General features: G+C 50.0%; 1 long non-coding RNA gene across 1 annotated transcript in view; it reads right to left on the minus strand.

Annotated features, from left to right (window-relative positions):
* Positions 1-4022: 4022 nt before the first annotated feature.
* The window catches only part of LOC122722634, a 5173-nt gene continuing 1695 nt past the window's right edge, over positions 4023-7500 (minus strand). The window contains exon 2 of the long non-coding RNA XR_006349529.1: positions 4023-4172. This is a non-coding gene — a long non-coding RNA (uncharacterized LOC122722634). The remainder of the gene's footprint in view (positions 4173-7500) is intronic.

Genomic DNA, 7500 nt, shown 5'->3' on the forward strand with positions numbered 1-7500 from the left:
AAAATTCTCAAAATTTTTGTAAAATTAGATCACATTTTTCTAAAGGTATCTGCAAAAATTCAGGTCAAAATACCTAAAATTGAATTTTTTAGGGGGGGTGTGTCACCTGAGACATTGTGATGTCTCCTCCTGCCACAGCTCAACTTGTTCCTAAGGCTCTTTAGGGGGGTGTGGGTAGTCACCCCCCTGGGGGGGCCAGCAAGGCCGGGGCCTGGGCATGCGCTAGGCCATACGTGGGCATCGGTATAGCCTGCAAATAAGCTTGTTAGCCCCCTCTCCACCTCTACCTCTCGATTTGACATCAAATCGAACCGGTTCGAATCGATTCGGATAAAAATTGATTTTGATCGAACCGATCTGATTCGGTTCGTTTGGTTGGGTTTTTTAGTGGATTTTTTAATTTTTCACACCTTATTTCTAATATTCTAAAATTTAATTGAAATATTTTGAATTTGATTATGGTTTAATCTCCCTGTATTATTGAAAATAATAATATACTATTATCAATAATTGGTTTGATTCGATTTTTTTTTTTTAATTTTATCTAATCGAACCAGAGTAAGTAACATCCCAAATACCAGTGCGCTGCTCCTCGCCAACGGGCCCGTGGCGCATTGCTGCTGCACGGGGAACTGTGCTCAGGAAGGCGCCTACGGGCCCGTGGCGCCTTGCTGCTGCACGGGAAACTGTGCTCAGGAAGGCGCCTACGGGCCCGTGGCGCCTTGCTGCTGCACGGGAAACTGTGCTCAGGAAGGCGCCACCGGGCCCGTAGCGAATTGCTCCCACGCCCAGTGGCAGCCAATTGGCCCGTGGCTCCCTCCTGCTGTGCCCATTGCTCCCCAATGAGCCCGTGGTGCAACGTTGGGGTTGATGCTATTTGCACATGTTTTGCAAAATGAGGTTAGCATTGGTAAACAAGTATATCCCGTTGGCCAACCACCAGCCCAAAAGAGGTTCACGCAGTCAATTAATTGTACACTTCAACGAGCAAAGCGTGCCATTGTTTTCTGTACTGAACAAGCTCAAGCTTGAATACTTATACAATGACAATATCTTTCAACACACGAGAAAAAATATTGACCAACATTTTGCAATGGTTGGCTCACATGCTTGGACGCACACTTGCCATCATCGCATAGGCAATGAAAATCTATGGAGTGATTCTCTCTTACTCATTGAGACTATGAACCAATTATTGCAACCTCTATGAGTTTTTATCTATTTTATCTCACATTGCAAAAAGAACACGAAACAATATGTTGTGAGATCAAGAGCACTATCTCCTCCATTTACTTTTCCTATAGCCACCATGCATGCCCAAAATTGGCAAGAATTGTGACACAAGCCAATTCTCTTTGAAAAGTTTTAAAAAATCACCAAATGACAACTCAATTAACTTTTTTATATTTTTCTAAGGTGCCACACAAAATTTGGTGATTTTCTGACGAGTTATGTTTTTTTTATGATTTTCTGAATTTTTAACACTTAAAAAATAAAAAAAAATACCTAGACTGGATAAAAAAATTTCAAAATTTTTGTAAAATTAGATTATATTCTTCTAAATATATCTGCAAAATATCAGGTCAAAATACCTAAAATTGAATTTTTTAGGGGGTGTGTCACTTCAAACATTGTCATGTCACCTCATGTATTGTCATGTCACCCCATGCATTGTCATGTCTCCGTGCAAAGTTTAAGAAAATCACCAAATAACAACTCAAATAAATTTATAATATTTTTCTAAGGTTCCACAAAAAATTTGGTGATTTTCTGACGGGTTTTCTATTTTTTATGATTTTTTGAATTTTTAACACTTAAAAAATAAAAAAAAATACCTAGACTTGATAAAAAATTTTCAAAATTTTTGTAAAATTAGATTACATTTTTATAAAGGTATCTGCAAAAAATCAGGTCAAAATACGTAAAATTGAATTTTTTAGGGGGGGTGTGTCACCTCAGACATTGTGATGTTTCCTCCTGCCACAGCCCAACTTGTTCCTAAGGCTCTTTAGGGGGGTGTGGGTAGTCACCCCCCTGGGGGGGCCAGCAAGGCCGGGGCCTGGGCATGCGCTAGGCCATATGTGGGCATCGGTATAGCATGCGAATAAGCTTGTTAGCCCCCTCTCCACCTCTACCTCTCGATTCAACATCGAAAAAAATTCTCGGGCGTGGTGGACCCGGTGGGGCCCATCCCGGGCCCGGTGGGGCCCATTCCAGGGCCATTGGTGACAGTTCAAGGAAATGATCCGGTGGTTTATCCCAATGCTTGGGCGTGTTAAATGGACGCTGGTGCAAGGTGTGGGCATGGCATTTGTGTGTTGTGCTCGTGCCGATGTGCGAGTTTCCAGGTGATGCACTGGGCTTCGGGATTTTGTTGTGCTAATATTTCCATCCAACTCGGCGGTCAGTACCTCAACTCCGACGACGAACTCAGTGCTATTGGGGCCGATCCCCATGCTTGGAGTATCAATTGGATGCTTGTGCAAGGCTTCGGTGTGGCATTCTAGTGCCGTGCTTGGGTCAACGTGCTGGCGGAAATGCGATGCAATGGGCATGGTGTGAGTTCCTGGTGGCATAGACTTTTGAGGCGTTTGGGTCTGGCGACAGGGCTGAAGCTATTGGGGTCGAAGGCTTTGCCGGGGGGTGTCAAATGGAAGCCGGTTCAAGGTGTGGATGCCGCACTCTGAACACAGGCGGACGTGCGATGCAACCTGTCTTAGTTTGTGTCCTTGGTGGTGTAGGCCTGCTGCTTGGTGGGGTGTTACGTTCCTCGGGGTCGTGGATGGACGTCGGGGCTGTTGTGGTTTTGCAATACCTAGGCTGGGGGGATGAGCTTGGTGCTAATGCTTTTGTCAAGGCGTTGCGAGTGCTTGGGGGAGGGCGTGGTGATATAATGCCGTGCTCAATCCTATGTGCGAGTGGCGTTGAGGCACATGCTGCGGCAGAATGGCAATTTCCTTTGGTTGCGGTGGCGCACTGTTGCTCGTGCCGATGTGTCCCACTGTGGTGGTTGCTTTTGCTTAGGCTTTGGGGATGAGCCTGGTGCTTCTACTTTGTCAACACGTGCGATTGCTTAGGTGAGGGCGTGGCGTTTCATGCCACCTGTTTCTCCGAACCGACGCATGAGCTGTCGAGGCATATGTTGAAGTATTGTACGGCGAGTTTCTTTGGTTGCGGTGATTGGACTCTCACGGTGCCCCAATCGTTCCCTCCATGCTGTTTGCGTTGCTAAGGTTGAGGGGATGATCTCGGTTTCCACTGTTTTGTTGAGGCAACGCGAGTGCTTGGGGAAGGCATGGCACCTCGTGCCGTGCTGAATCCGTCGTGCGAGCAGCCGAGGCAAGGTGGTGGTACGTAGGGTGATTCCGTTTGGCTGAAGTGATTGCTTTGTCGTCAGAATCGAACGTTCCATTCATAACTGTTTTGCATTTCATTATTTTGCATTGTCCCTCCCTCTCCGATTCATCCTCGCGCACAGCGGTGCGGGCAATTGCTCCATTTGGCGTTTCGGCATCCCGTCGTGCTTTCGCTCGTCGGGGGGCAGTTCGTCGCGTGGGGTTGCTGCTCAGTGTACGTGGTGGCGCATGAGCGGTTACGAGATCGTTTCTGCTGGCAGGCTCTTTGCTGGAGCATCGAACTGTTGGCTCTCGATCCCTTTCAGTCGCGGCCCGAGAGCGGATCGCGCCTCGGTGCAACGAATGGGTTCCTGTGTTGCATACCCACAGAAGCGGAATTCGAAAGTTTTGATGCCCATTTTTTCGCTCTGCGCCCCCTTCGGAGCGCGAAGCGGACCCCGTAGCTGCATCCGTGTTCCAAGCATGCCTTTATTGGCTGCCGTGGCCCATGGACTGTCGCTGTGCTCTCGGATGCGGAATGTGATGCGGGAGGATGGAGTCTTCTCCTTCCATAAGCCCAATTATCCCATCGGTAACAGAACGACCGGCGCGCCCGTCTCGAACCCCCGGCATGCTGGGGCCTCCGTGCGGGCGACGACGTCGCGAAGGAATGCTACCTGGTTGATCCTGCCAGTAGTCATATGCTTGTCTCAAAGATTAAGCCATGCATGTGTAAGTATGAACTAATTCAGACTGTGAAACTGCGAATGGCTCATTAAATCAGTTATAGTTTGTTTGATGGTATCTGCTACTCGGATAACCGTAGTAATTCTAGAGCTAATTGTCACGGTCCAAGAGTAGTGAGACCGAGAAACCCCACAACTCGAGGAAATATGAGCCGAGGAGGTCGCGGAGGCGAAATCGGCAAAGTATTGCTAGCGGTACATGCGGCAGCCAATTGGTAGGCCAACGGGCCAATTCTGCAACGGGGGCAGATTTGGTGTCGCAAGCTGGCAGTAGGCTGAATGAGGTTCAGCCTGGGGCTAATGAGGTTCAGCGGCTGGGTAGATCGCTGACTGGTGATGGAGCTGCTAGGCTGCCAAGGGGGAGTTGCGCTGGGACTGGCAGGAGGCTGGGGCGCATGGCAGGCCAGCAGGGAAATGAGGTTCACTGGGGGAGTTGCCAGGAGTTGGCAAAGCTGCTGGACGTGTTGATAGGCCGCTGGAGCAGTGGTAGGCCGCTGGAGGCAAGGCCAGGTCCAACTGGTACATGGCAGGCCGCTGGGAAGAAACGGGCACGGGCCCAGCACTGCAGAAAAGAGGTTCATGGCTGCAGTGGTGGTGCAGCATGTGACGGGCCCGTAAGAGTTGCAGCGCCCGCGGCCCAGCGCCCAAATAAGGATTGGAGGCGCTCGGCCCAGCATGCTGGTAGGCGAGCAGCCCAGCAGGCAGACGAGGTTCACGGACGTGCAGCCCAAAGCCCAGACGAGGTTCACGGACGTGCAGCCCAAAGCCCAGATGAGGTTCACGGTGGCACTGTAGCGCGCAGGAGGCGCCCAGCAACGGGCCCGCAGCAGGCAGGCGCGCAGCAAACTGGGCTGGCGCGCCCCCAGGCCTGCCAGACTCGCCAGACAAGCCCAGAAGAGGTTCAAACTGGGCAGAAGATTCCAGAACGTCCCAGATTTGCTGGGAAACGTCCAGGGCAGCAGAATAGGGCCAAAATGGAGACAAAGGAAGCTTCTCCAAGGAGCAACTTGGGGAGCACGAATTCTGGAGATTTCTAATTGTTATTTTATTGTAAAAGCTTCCCCAAGAAGCTTCCAATCTCAGCCACAAATGGGGGATGTGGCAGCCCTATAAATACCCCTTAAGAGGTTCATTTAGAGAGAGAGAGAGAGCCAATATTCAGCTAGGCATTGTTGTAACCTCCATTGTATTTTTCCATCACTTAGTGGATTCTCTTAGCCCCAAATACTCTTCCCAATCTTGCTTGCTTGCTTGTTTATTTACCTTGCTTCCTTTCTTGTGTGTGTGATTGGCTTCCACAACACCTTGAGGTCCCAATTGCCCAAGGTTGTGCTTGTGACCACTGTGTGCACTTGCAATCTATTGATTGCTGGAATCAGCCCCTTTATTTGTCTTCCGCTGTGTCAAGTGAGGTTAAGGCTGACTTAGCTCGACGGACTGAGCTGAGTGCCGCACGGCTTAAGTGATTTTCGGGGTTGGAATCAATAAGTCCGTGACAAGTGGTATCAGAGCTTCAGAACTTGTTTCTGGCTTGTTCTGCTGGTTCTGATTGTGAGGTTCATCCTGCCGAAGTGAAGCCCTTTGATACCAGTGATAAGCGGTATCACAACAAGTGAGCTGCAAAGTGAGGTTCACTGCTGTTTTCTGAGGTTCACTGCTGCAACAGGAGTTTCGCTGGTCCGAAGAAAGCTGCCATCGGAAGAAGCTGTGACGAGGGTCATTGGCTGTCCGAGGGTTATTGGAGCTGATACGAGGTGAGTGTATCAGTACCTTTCGCCAATTTTCCCTGTGCAAGTGTTTCTGCCCAAGTTTACCCCACTGTTGTGAGGTTCTTTCTGGATTTTGGTGGAGAGTTTCTGCTTTGTCCTGGGGAGACTCTGTTGGGGTTAAAATCTGGTTGGCTGTGCAAATTTCTGCCTGTTGAAGTGAGGATCTTCCAGGGGAAATTCTGCTGGTGTTAAGGTTGCCAGGGGGAAGTTCTGCCAAAGTGAGGTTAGATCAGGCTGTGACTGGGCAAATTTTGCCAGTTTCGTGGAAGGCCTGTGGAGGCAGATTTGTGGCGAGGTTCAATCAGCTGAGGACTAGGCGAGTTGCGCAGAGGCAGTTTTTGAAGCGAGGTTCATTCTGCCTGATTTCGGTGGGATTGTGCAAGCAGTGGTGTAGCAGAGGTGTAGCAGCTGAGAGGTTCAGTTGCGTTGGTAGGCAGTCAAGTGAGGTTCTGATTGCCTGCAGAAGCAGATTTGCGGTGGAAGCTGTGGCAGACGAGGTTAATTCTGCCTGAGGAAGCAGTAGCCAGCGAGGTTCAGTTGGGGTCCAGAATTGAGACTGGTGATTTCTGGACGCTGAAGCAGATTGTTGGGAGGTTCAAAATCTGCACGCTGGTTGGGCAGTTTTAAGGCAGCAGCACAGTGAGGTTCATTGCCGTGTACAGCCCCAATGTCAAGCCTAAGTGAGGTTCATTTGGGTGCAGCAGGCAGTAGTGGTGTTCCTAAGGGGAAGGAGCCCATTGGTGAAGGAAAGGGAGTAGAGGAGAGGGTTTGTGAGTTGGAAGGACTGGTTGCCCGTATCTCAGTGCATCTCATCAATGAGGGTGAGCAAGTTGAGGAGTTGGAAGCTCACATCGAGGAATTGGAAACAAGGGGTGACGAATTCCGCGAGGAGATGCAAGTAGCCATGAAAGGCATTGAGGAGATCGCGAGGCAAGGTATGTCCGAAGCCCACTCTCTTTCCAATGATGTTGCTAGCCTTAGGGAAGAGAACAAGTTCCTAAGGGAGGAACTTGGAAGAATGGTGTTGGAGCTAAAGAAGGTGATGGATGAAGTGGAGCTCTTGAAGAGAGCAAATGGCCATAGTGGTGTGGCAAGCTCATCCACTTCTTTGGAGGTGCCTAGTAGGGAAGAGTTGCCCAAATCGCATTCCGATGGGTTGGAGGATGCGAAGGAGGACCGACGAGGAGGGTCCAAATGCTTCTTTTGTCATGGTTCGCATAAGGCGAAGTCTTGCCTTAGGAGGAAAAGGCATACCATGAAGAGCAAGGAGGAGGGTTCCTTGTTGAGTGGGAATGAAGCATGTGATGGGGCATCTTCTATGGCGAACTCTAGCATTGGGGAAGTAAGTTCCCAAGAGGAGAAGGATCTAGAGGAATGTCGGGTCCTAGGTGAAGCCGAGTTGCCGAGAGGGCTACCACCGAGGGAGATGGTGGTTTGTGCTTTGGATGGTGGATCCAACAAGGAGCTGGCAGCCGAATGTCCAAAGGAGGTGGTGTTGCCTAAGCAAGGGAAGCGAAGGCGACGTTGCTCAAGGGAGAAGAGCAATAATAGGTGCAAGGCCGAGGGAATGGCGAAGTCACCTAACCACGTGGACGAGGGGAGTGCTGCTGGGGCACAAGTGGAGAATGGCCAAGGCAACAAGGAGCACGT

Source organism: Manihot esculenta, unplaced genomic scaffold (genome assembly GCF_001659605.2).
Source record: "Manihot esculenta cultivar AM560-2 unplaced genomic scaffold, M.esculenta_v8 Scaffold64, whole genome shotgun sequence".
Classification (NCBI taxonomy): Eukaryota; Viridiplantae; Streptophyta; class Magnoliopsida; order Malpighiales; family Euphorbiaceae; genus Manihot; species Manihot esculenta.